Below are 12,583 nucleotides of genomic sequence, written 5' to 3'. Positions count from 1 at the left end.
CACAGCTTGGTCCAAACATGGAACAAGGTATGATGAAAACGATTGCCTCAATACCAAGGCAGCATTCGACTGAGTCCTGGTAACGCTGAAGTCAATGTGAATAAAATCAAAAACACTACAGTAACTGGAATATTTGCACAAAGGAAGATCATTCTAATCTTGGGGTGTCAGTCGTTCCTGCTCTAGATATCACTGTAGCGATTACTCAAGGTCCAACCACCTCTAGCTGTTTGATCAATGACTTTCCATATATCATACGGTCAGAAGTAGGGACGTGCCCTGTTCAATGTTAAATTTAATTCACAGCTGCTCAGCAGATGAGGCAGCATATTGATGCAATCATGAAGAAGGCATACCAGCAGCTCTACTTCATTAGGGGTTTGAAGAGATTCAGTTTGTCAGAGATTCTTGCAACTGTCTACAGATGTTCGGTGAAGGACATTCTGACTGGTTATATCCCAACCTGGTGTGGAGGTTCCTATGCACCGGATCGCAAGAGGTTGCAATGGGTTGTAGGCTAGCCAGTTCCATCGCAAGTACAGTCCTCAACGCGATTGAGAAAATCGCTGCCCCAGGAAAGCAGTATCCATTATTAAGGACCCTCACCATCTGGGACATACTCTCTTCTCATCACCTCTGTAGGGGAGGAGGTGCAAGAGCATAAAGACCCACATTCAGTGCTTTAAGATCAGCTTCTTCACTTGAATGGTCTATGAACTCATAAACACTACCTCATTATTTTTCTTTTGCTCTATTTATTTCTTTTGTAACTTACAGTAATTTTTATATCTTACACTGTATTGCCTCTGCAAAAGAGTGTAACACGCTGTAATGTTTTGCTACTAATGTAATGGCCTCTCTGTAATGTTTCACTGCTAATGTAATGGTTTCTCTGTAGCAGCAATGTTTGGGTTATGACCAGAGATGATGGGGGCTTTGGAATGTGTGCTATCCAATGAGAGGTGTGTTGTTTCTTTCTTGTGAGGCTGAGATAAGGGATTCATGGTCTTTTTTTCCTCAGCGGAAGATGCCAGATCGAGGAAGTCATAGACTGCAGGACAGAATGGACTTGGAATGTGGTCGTGACTCGACATCCAGGGAGAAAATCAAGGGAGAATGAACTGAAGGGAAAACTGTGAGTTCCAACATTGTGAAATAGACTGTTTAATGAGAATGGGCCCTTTTACTTTTGTTTCTTTACCAACCCTATAGTCAAATTAAGAATTATAAAGCTCAATAGTTTAATTGCATATTGTGTACTGTTTGTTATTTCGTGGTCCTGATTTGTAACAGGGGAACACATCACATAGCAGCCACACAAACAAGATTTCTCACGTTTGGCCAGGCTGGAGGCCGTCTTTCCCTAGTGTAAGCCACGAGCCGAACCTGAGGGTTACAATAGCAAATTTTACAACATGTATCAGTGATAATAAATATGATTCTGATTCATCATCATCAGCCAGAACAAAGCAGCCTTCTTGTTTAGTACACATTGACCACCCTGAACATGCATTCCCTTCCCCATTGGTACACCCCGGCTGCTGTTTGTCCTGTCTACAAACTGCAGCACAATTAGTGGCTCGGGCTACTCCAACAGGACCTCCCAAGCCAATGAACTAAACCACCAACCAAGGCAAGGACATGTGCAAGTTTCTCTACAAGCCACACCCATCCCTGACCTGGACATAGTTCACCATTCCTTCACTGTTGCTAGGTCTAGTTCCTGGAGCTCCTTGCCCAACAGCACCATGTGAGCACCTCCACCAGAAGGGCTGCAGCAGTTCAAGGAAGCAACTCGCCACCATCTTCCTCAGGGTCATTCAGACTTGGCAATGAATATTAGCTTTGCCAGCAAAGCCCAGATCTTGAGAAACGAACAAGCATACAAACACAAGAGCTTCTGCAGATGCTGGAAATCCAGAGTAACACTGAAAATGCAGGAGAAGCTTAGCAGGTCAGGCAGCATCTGCGGAAAGGAATGAAGAGTCATACTTTGGACCGAGACCCTGCATCAGGTCCTGGCAAACCTCAGTTCCTCCAGCATTTTGTGTATTACTCTAAGTACATAAATATTTTGCAGCATTTTGAAACATAACTGTTCATCTTCTCTCAGCAGTGCCAAAACTGGCTCACAGGTTGTCTCATGTGCTTTCTCACTTTGAGTTGTGAAAATCTTAGCACAACTTAATATAACAGGGGATCAGAAGATCTTCCTTGTAGTCTCCATGATTTAACCCGTCCTTTGATTAAATTCAGTGCAAAGGATCAGCTGTCAGAATTGAAGCCTTGCTTCAGAATTGTTGGTTTGCCACTGAACGTTGCCTCTGCAAACCAACAATTTTCGTGACATATGCCAGTGATATTACACCTGATTTTGATTGTTATTTACTCATGGAATAAAAGCTTACCAAATATTTGCAAGTAATCTCTGACTATGTATCAGATCAAAATGCTTCACTCCTGTTGTTGCTTTCACTGACATTCGGAAACGGATCAGTGAATCCAAGTTAGATTTGGTTTCCTCTTCAACGTCAGGACTGTGTACTCTGATTTATTACCACCCATTAAGAATATTCACACAAATGGCAGCAGCACATATTTATGACAAAGATTAGACCAACCATAAAGCTCTTGAGTTATTTGAAGAAACATTTGGATGTCTAAGTATTCTTTCCTTCTAGATTGCTAAACTAGGATGAAATGGAGGAACTGTCTTATCTGCATCTGCCTTGTAATCCTATGATTAAAGTGCATCCTATTTAACACACTTAAAATAGGGTTTTATCATGAAGCTTTTAAGACAAGCAACATGGCCTGAGTAAATACCAACTGTTCATAGCCAATCAGAATAAAGAATTTCAGGATTTGGCAATCTTTTAAACAATCCCGTGATCTGTTTTCTGGCACAATATTTTAGGGGTTAGTCTCAGGAAAGAAAGCATATTACAAATGTAAGGAAGTTGTTCATTAAAATCAAAAACAAGGGTATCATCCACCTCTGCAAGTAAATGAGGTAAGAGATTTAATAGAACTACAGCATTTGGAACTTCACTAACAAATATTCATAGGTTACACACTCAATTACAGAGACTAGTTTGAAGTTATTAGATACACTCAGTGGCCACTGGTACACCTGCTCATCAGCCAAAGATGTGGAACAAATCAATATATAAAAGCATACAGACGTGGTCAAAAGTTTCAATTATTGTTCGTATCCCAAACATCAGAATGGGGAAGAAATGTCACCTAAGTGACTTTGGCTGTGGAATGATTGCTGGTGCCAGATGGGATGGTTTGAGTATCTCAGAAATTGTTGTTCTCCTAGGACTTTCACACACAACAGTCTCTAGGGTTTACAGAGAATGTTGCAAAAAAAAAGTGAGTAGCATTTCTGTGGACAAAAACACCTTGCTAATGAGAGAAGTCACAGGAGAATGGCCAGACTAGTTCAAGCTGACAAGGCGGCAAAGGTATCTCAAATAACCACATGTTACAATAGTGGTGTGCAGAAGAGCATCTCTGAATGCACAACACATCGAAGCTTGAACTGGATGGGCTACAGTAGCAGAAGATCATGAATATACACCCAGTGGCTACTTTATTAGGTATAGGGTGTACCTAATAATGCAGCCACTGTCTGTATCTCCAGGAAAGGATGTAATCGTACCTCCTGTACCTAATGAAGTGTTCACTGAGTGTATTTGATATGCATTTTACTTGATTGAAGTCTATGCACCAAACCCTAAACATGAAAAATAGCAGGGGAAGGGTATTCAGCCCTTTGCATCTGATCCACCATTTAATATCATGGCTAATCTTTACCTTTGCAACATTTTTCTGCGCCATCCCTACATTTCTTCTTGCCCTTAATTCCCTTAAGGGAAACAAATAACAACAGTGGTGAAGCCACATTTGGAATTTTATAGAAACATAGAAAATAGGTGCAAGAGTAGGCCATTCGGCCCTTCAAGCCTGCACCGCCATTCAGTATGATCATGGCTGATCATCCAACTCAGAACCCTGTACCTGACTTCCCTCCATACCCCCTGATCCCTTTAGCCACAAGGACCATATCTAACTCGCTCTTAAATATAGCCAATGAACTGGCCTCAACTGTTTGCTGTGGCAGAGAATTCCACAGATTCATCACTCTGTGTGAAGAAGTTTTTCCTCATCTCAGTCCTAAAAGGCTTCTCCTTTATCCTCAAACTGTGACCCCTCATTCTGGACTTCCCCAACATCGGGAACAATCTTCCTGCATCTAGCCTGTCCAATCCCTTTAGGATTTTATACGTTTCAATAAGATCTCCCCCCTCAATCTTCTAAATTCCAATGAAGATAAGCCTAGTTGATCCAGTCTTTCATCATATGAAAGTCCTGCCATCCCAGGAATCAATCTGGTGAACCTTCTTTGCACTCCCTCTAAGGCAAGGATGTCTTTCCTCAGATTAGGGGACCAAAACTGCACACAATACTCCAGGTGTGGTCTCACCAAGGCTTTGTACAACTGCAGTAGTACCTCCCTGCTCCTGTACTCGAATCCTCTTGCTATGAACGCCAGCATACCATTCGCCTTTTTCACCGCCTGCTGTACCTGCATGCCCACTTTCAATGACTGGTGTATAATGACACCCAGGTCTCATTGCACCTCCCCTTTTCCTAATCGGCCACCATTCAGATAATAATCTGTTTTCCTGTTCTTGCCACCAAAGTGGATAACCTCACATTTATCCACATTAAATTGCATCTGCCATGGATTTGCCCACTCACCTAATCTATCCAAGTCACCCTGCATCCTCTTAGCATCCTCCTCACAGCTAACACTGCCACCCAGCTTCGTGTCATCCGCAAACTTGGAGATGCTGCATTTAATTCCCTCGTCTAAGTCATTAATACATATTATAAACAACTGCGTGGTTTACTTTTTGTGTTCACATGGAATTTTCGCTATAGGAAAGATGCCATTAAACTTGAAAGGGGACAGAAGAGATTTATGATGGTGGTTTGTAAGCAACTCTTAGACAGGCACATTAATATGGAGAGAATGGAAGGGTGTGGACCATATGCAGGCAGAAAAGATTAGATGTTTAATTAATTCAGCACAACATCATTGTCCGAGGGTCTATTCCTGAGCTGTACTGTTCCGTGTTCTATGCATCAGGATGTTGCTGGGACTCGAGGGACACAGTAATGGACAGAGGCTGAGGAGGCTGGGACCATTTACTGGAGAGTAGGAGGATGTGGAGTGTTATTAAAGAGATGAACAGAACCATGAGGGGCATAGATGGTGAATGCACATTCTTTTTCTCATGGAATCAAGGGCTACAGGTTTGCAGTGAGAGGAGAGACTGTTAACACCGTTTTCACCCAAAAGGGCAATCCATATATGGAATGAGCTGCCAGCGGAAGTTGCTGAGGCAAGTACATTAACAACATTTGAAAAGTACTTGGGCAGAGACATGGATAGGAAAGGTTTACAGGCAAATGGGATTACATGAGACAGGAATCTTGGCGTGAACCAATTGGGCTGAAGGGCCTGGTTCAGAACTGCATGACTCTATGATTCTAATATCTGATTATTTATTCGTTGTTTTTTATTAACATACTGGGCAATTTTATTTACATAGCTTTGTCTTGGGTGGAGATTTGCTCCCTTCAGAGTAAAGCTATTTCTCCTTAGCTTAGGTCTGATTAGTGGAGACCTTATTTTAAGAAAATGGCTTCTGTTTCTGAACACCCCAGCCAGATGAAATATTAAAATTCAAAAATGTCATTATATTTGCTGCCAAGTTCCACTCTGTCCTCACATGTCCGTTGTCCATCTCTGGTAATTCCCTTCCCTTTCTGGATCTCCCCATCTCCAGCTCAGGGGAGACACCATCTTCTACAAGTCCACAGACTCCCACAACTGCCTTTAATGCCACATCCACTTGCCCTGCTTTCTCTAGGGATGACATCCTTCCTCCCCAGTTTCTCCGTCTCCATTGCTTTTGTTCCAATGATGAGATGAGGCCTTCAGCCCTGTTATCTCTGAAGCATCCTCCTTCCTGAAATGTGGCTTCCCACTGCCATAGCAGAAGGAGCTCTCAATGGGATGTCCTCCATTTCCAGCAGTTCTGCTCTTACCCTATATGGTGGCCCCCTTCTGTGACCACTGCTGTGCCACTGTACCAGGTACATCTGTTATATATTCACTGCATTCCTTCTCTTGCAGGTATATTCATGTGTGGGTCATCAAGTTGGACCTGCACATAATATTTCAGGTGTAGTTTGACCAAATCAGCTAACATCATCAAAAATCCGTCCTAACCTAGTCATTCTCTCCTCTCCCTTCTCCCACTGGGCAGAAGATACAAAAGAAAGAAAACATGTCCTACCAGATTCAAGAACAGCTTTTGGCCGACTTATCAGACCCTCACGTAGTCCTCAGGGTGTGCTAAAAGATGAACTCCTGAACTCAGATCAACGATGTGTCCCTTGTATTTTACTTGTGTACCTGCTCTGAACTTCCCCTGTAAATTCAATGCTATATTCTGCCATATTGTGCTTAACACACACAAAATGCTGAAGGAACTCAGCAGCTCAAATCCGCTGGAAGGTAAATCTGACAAAACTTCCAGTATTTTCTGGATTTCCAGCTTCTCATGACTATGTTCTGTATTATTTGTGCTATTTCCATATAATTATGAATGGGATCTTTCTTGATGGCACACAAAATAGAAGCTTTTTACTATATCTTGGTACATGTGACAATAATAGTCTAAAACCAATCAACACCAATACTATTTCTAGTAAGGGCTGTTTATTCCGGCTTCCAGATACACCATTTTGACAAATTAAAAGTTGTTGAATTTACATAGAGTAGATGAAGTACTGATGTACAGAAACTAGGTTTTGTGTGTTTTATTCCCTTAAAAAAAAATCAAGCAATGATAGGATTATTTAAATCCTGGAAGGGTGAACTGAATATTGGAACTACGTTTCCCCCACGGGGGCTACAGTGATTCATTGTCGATGTTCTCTTATTGCCCAACAACAGCAACAGCTTCACCTGGTTAAGATGCTGCTACCGAGCATGTGCAAAAGCTCACCAGTAGTTCAAAAGGCAAGAAATTTGACTAAAAATATCACTAAAAACACTTTTCCTGAGGTAAATTGCAATAAATTATCACTGCAAGTAGTGAGGGGACAAGCAATAGTGAGGTGGGTTTGGGGGATGAGCCGAGATGGTGTGTTTCAGTATTGATGCATATAGAGTGAGCCAATTGGAGAGGAGCGGTCAGGGCAGTGGAGTTCTGGGTCTGGGTATGAGCTTGGATTACTCTGGACACCAAGCCAATTTGAAGAGCTTGAAAGATGCTTCAGGCTGGGCTGCAAAATCTAAGCCTGGAGTAGATTGCTGGGAGGTATGGACTAGGCCCAGAGCCCTTCATAGCAGCCAAGTCCTAGTGTGAGGATAATTTAAATGCCGGCCCAGATCAGAGGCGAGAGCCGATTTTGCTCACTCTCCACAATGGTCACTCCTTTCTCAATGGTGCTGAGGCTATGAAGACTGTCCCAGTTGATGTGCTCTGTGCAAACTAATATGATGAACTGAAAAGTGAGGTTTCGGGCCTACTCCGTGGTGCTCCAGGGTTTGGATTTGAGGACTCAATTTGGTTCTCTCGTTGTGATGCACTGCCCTGAGAGTGCCTCACACCATCAGTGACCCCACTGTGTGGGATGATTAATGGGACAGGGATCACAGGAATATGCAATGATGTAGATAATATTAAAACAAATCAGGGAGCAGCAATAAATAATGGGAACGGCTCTTTAACAACTGAAAGCTGGTCCAACTGATTATTTGGTCACTTGGACGATTGCTTTGCTTCTCGCTGGAGATCTCAGCTTCATCTGCTCCTTGTTTCTCTTGTGACTTGTGGACAGTGGAGGCTGCACCTTTGAGGTCCATTTTACCAGGTATATATATACCTAGGGTGCCTAAGACTTTTGCATAGTGCTGTAGTAATTTTATGTATTGTGCTATACTGCTGCTGCAAAAACAAAAACACATTTCATGACACATGTGAGTCATAATAAATCTGATTCTTTTATGGCTCTATTTTGTGGAATTAGAATGAGAAAGGGGCAGTGACAGACAAAATCATTGTTGGGAAAATGAGAAGGGAGCAGGAAGCACCAGAGAGATGTTCTGTAATGATCAATAAACCAGTAGTTTCGAATCGAAAGACCTTGCCTGGTGTCTCTGGGCTGGGTGCATCTGCACCCACACCACCCAACCCCACCCCTGACATTCCTTCACTGACATCTATCCCACACTCCTCCCACAGCACTCTAGCTTCACCATCCGAACATCCTTTGCTCCCACCAGATTTACAAACTCACTCTCCACTCCACATTGATAAATACAGTACTGTGCAAAAGTCTTAGGCACCCTAGCTACGAGTGTGTATATGTGCCGAAGACTTTTGCACACTGTATGCCAGTAAGTGTACAAGTTGGATATGACATTATTAGGCACATTAATTAGCTCCTTCTCTGTTTTTCTCTGCTCCTGATCTACCCAGTTCTTCTTGCACCCACCTCCCATTCAAGACCCATATAACCCTTATTTTCCTTATATTTATAATCCTTATATTCCATCTGGGTAGCCTCCAACCTGATGGCATGAACATTGACTTCTCTAACTTCTGTTAATGCCCCACCTCCCCTTCATATTTATTTATTTTTTCTCTTTTTTTCTCCCTCTGTCTCTCTCACTACAACTCCTTGCCCATCCTCTGGGCTCCCCTCCCCCTTTCTTTCTCCCTAGGCCTCCCGTCCCATGATCCTCTCCCTTCTCCAGCCTCGTATCTCTTTTGCCAAGCTCTTTCCAGCTCTTAGCTCTATCCCTCCCTACTGTCTTCTCTCATCATTTCAGATCTCCCCCTTCCCCCTCTCAAATCTCTTACTATCTCTCCTTTCAGTTCATCCTGACGAAGGGTCTCGGCCCGAAATGTCGACTGTACCTCTTCCTATGGATGCTGCCTGGCCCGCTGTGTTCACCAGCATTTTTTGTGTGAGTTACCCACATAACCCTGCTTCTTTTCCCTAAACCTCCCATATAGTCCTCCCACCGGGTCCCCACTCCCCACTGCTCCCATCATTCCCACCATGTCCCTGATTTCATTCTATGCTCCTCCTTCTTCTCCAATAAGATTCCATCTTCTGAACCTTGTTGCTGCTTCCAAGTATCACCTCCCTCACTGTCACTATTTCTACTCATCCTTGTTTTTCCTTGTGACCCTGTGGACAGTGTCGGTCCATTTTACCCTTCCACCCTTCCTCAGCAGGACAGGCAAATGCTCAAAGTTCAAAGTCATGGAGATTCATTTTTTTGCAGGCATTCACGGTCAAACAGTAGAATCAAAGAGGATCTACAAACAATGACTGACAAACAACCAAAAGACACCTTGTGCAAATACGATAAATTAGTAAATAAGTAGGTTAATAAATAAATAGGCTTGTCTGCTCTTGCACAACAGTGCTTCCATACCAGGCCAGGTCGCAACCAGTCAGTGTGCTCTCCGCTGTGCGTCTGTAAAAGTCGGCAAAATCTTAGATGACGTGATGTTCAGGACAAGAGGGAACAGTTAGCATAAAGAGATTCAGACTAAAGACTTTAGCACAAGGAACAACATCCAGACCTTTTTATACTGGGTATTCTGGGATTATATTCCATGTCAAGTGATGGACGAGAGTATTCGGTGAAGGTTTTTAACATGGTAGACAATGTAGAAGGGAACATGCCGAGGGAGATGGTACATGTTAAATACAACTTGGCTCAGGGCAGAATACCAAGAGTAAGTAGGGACCGGCAACATGGTGCTTTTCTCTGTGGCCGACTCACATAGATGCTGCAAGTGATTTTAACAGGAAACCAGTGGGTCTTCTTTAGTGCGATAGACACAAAGGGCGCTAGCGATGTGGCTGCTGGAGGCCATGGATGCTATAGGTGCTACCTGACTGCAGAATGTCCACTCAAGGTGATCTAGTGTAACAATTGCACAGAGCAAGGTCTACCGTATGGAGATGCATTGCTAAAAATGATCATTCTCAACAAAGCAGGTATTAAAAATAACAAGTTTATTTATAGAGCACCTTTCATACATTAAGCTCAAAGTGCTTTACATGGATTGTAAAAATAAATCAATGTAGTCATAAAAATACAAGACAAATTAAAAATCGTAAGTGAAGGCAGACACAATACTGACCCCTTGCGGGAGCCCACTAGTCACCAGCAGCCAAACAGAGAAGGCCTTCTTTATTCCCACTCTTTGCCCTCTGCCAATCAGAAAGCTGCCTGGTTTAGAGAGTATGCATTATAATCAGAGATTAAGGGAGAGATTAAGGCTTTACTCTTTGGAGAGAAGTAGGATGAGAGGAGACATGATAGAGGTGTACAAGATAATAAGAGGAATAGATAGAGTGGATAGCCAGCACCTCTTCTCCAGGGCACCACTGCTCAATACAAGAGGACCTGACTTTAAGGTAAGGAGTGGGAAGTTCAAGGGGGATATTAGAGGAAGGTTTTTTACTCAGAGAGTGGTTGGTACGTGGAATGCACTGCCTGAGTCAGTGGTGGAGGCAGATACACTCATGAAGTTTAAGAGACTACTAGAGAGGTATAGGGAGGAATTTAAGGTGGGGGCTTATATGGGAGGCAGTGTTTGAGGGTCGGCACAACATTGTGGGCCGAAGGGCCTGTAATGTGCTGTACTATTCTATGTTCTATTATATAGAATAAAATGTAATTGAATATACCAAATTATATAAAGATAATCAAGGTCAACAGGCATCAAGGGCAACAGGCATTAAGTAATTGTATAAGCAGGCTAAATCAAAAAAGTAGGTTTTTAGAAGCATTTTGAAATGTTCCACAGTACTAACCTGATGTACTCAGTGGAGTATTCTAGATTTTTGATGCAAAAACTCACATCACCAGTTCTTACATGCTTGGCTACTTAGGTAAACTGATGTTCATGGATCTAAGATTATGATTAGGGATGTGCAAGAGGATAGACACTCCAAAATATGCAGAGGAGCTAGATTATTCAGAGCCTTATATACAATCAAGAGTATTTTTAAATTGACACTAAAGGACACAGGCAGCCAGTGTAATGATGCCAAAACCAGTGAAATGTGCTCAGATTTCCTTTGTTTGGTTAAGATTCTTGCTGCTGTATTTTGAACAAGCTGCAGCCAATTTATCTTTCTTAGGCAGTCCTAAAAAGAGTGCATTACAGTAGTCTATCTGCTAAAAACAGTGTGTATCAATTGGTGCTCTATGTTTGCCTTGGATACGTGGGAAAGGTCATGGAATAATCCACTGGACTACAGTGCACACAGTGGCGGCAAACAATGAAGGATTGGAAATAGGAATGCTGAACGGATCCTATTGGACACTGCAGGAGAGCTGTGACATGGTACATAAGGCCGCTTTGTTGACTGAGGAAGCAACTAAAAATATGTGCAGTGCTGCTCAAGTCAATCTTCCTTAGGCCAAGGTGCCCATCTGAAATATGTTAACCAGCATGATGCAGAGCAGAATAGCATTAAGCTCAAATTCAAGAGATGCTCTCTGAATCATGGGAGGTGGGGGAGTGAACAAGGACAAATAGACCCTGTCACTTTCTGAATATGTTCCAGTGACTAGATTGAAACTTGGCCACTAAACTATCAATTCTGTCATCCAAATCATTGACATATAATTTGAAGAGAAGCAGTCACAATACTGACCCTTTGCGGGAGCCCACTAATCACCAGCAGCCAAACAGAGAAGGCCTTCTTCATTCCCACTCTTTGCCCTCTGCCAATCAGCCAATCTTCTATCCATGTTGGTATCTTTCCTGTAATTCCATGGGCTCTTATCTTGGTTGGCAACCTCATGTGTGGCACCTTGTCAAAGGCTTTCTGTAAATCCAAGTAAGCAATATCCACTGACTCCCTTTTGACTAACCTGCTTGTTGTTTTCTCAAAGAATTCCATCCTATTCGTCAGGCAAGATTTTCCCATAAGGAAACATGGCTGACTATGGCCTATTTTATCATGTGCATCCAAGTACCCTTAATAATGGACTTCAGCATCTTGCCAACCACTAACTAGCCTATAGCTTCCTGTCGTTGCCTCTCTTCTTAAAGAGTGGAATGACATTTGTAATTTTCCAGTCACTTATTACATAGTAGTGACAAATACAACAATAAATCCAGCAAGGAGAGCAAAGCAGCAGAATGGTGCAGAGTTTACCGTACAAGCTGAAGTAGTGAAAAAAGAAATGTTTATTTTAAAATAACAGAATCACCAAGAGAGGTAGAGATTAGAGTCCGAGGATGTGGCAGTATCATTGGGAAGGAGGTGAGATAGATGTGGAAAACAGTGTACAAAAAATGACCGCAATAATACTTGGGAAGCCGAGAGATAGTACAGCCCAGGATGAAGGTGAAGTACAAGCACCTCTCTCCCTGAGACCAGGTGAGGTGACCATATTGTGATAACAAGCACCAAGCCTAAGAAACTTCAAAGACAGTCCATCAGACAAGCT

The 12,583-nt window shown here is 42.6% G+C and overlaps 1 long non-coding RNA gene across 1 annotated transcript in view; it reads left to right on the top strand.

The window, feature by feature from the left end:
* Positions 1-1,022: 1,022 nt before the first annotated feature.
* Positions 1,023-12,583, top strand: part of LOC134343651 (uncharacterized) — a 113,090-nt gene continuing 101,529 nt past the window's right edge. Inside the window, exon 1 of the long non-coding RNA XR_010017308.1 lies at positions 1,023-1,135. This is a non-coding gene — a long non-coding RNA (uncharacterized LOC134343651). The remainder of the gene's footprint in view (positions 1,136-12,583) is intronic.

This window comes from Mobula hypostoma, chromosome 3, assembly GCF_963921235.1.
Source record: "Mobula hypostoma chromosome 3, sMobHyp1.1, whole genome shotgun sequence".
Classification (NCBI taxonomy): domain Eukaryota; kingdom Metazoa; phylum Chordata; class Chondrichthyes; order Myliobatiformes; family Myliobatidae; genus Mobula; species Mobula hypostoma.
Note: the sequence above shows the minus strand (reverse complement) of the source record. Positions and strands in the feature narration are given on the sequence as shown.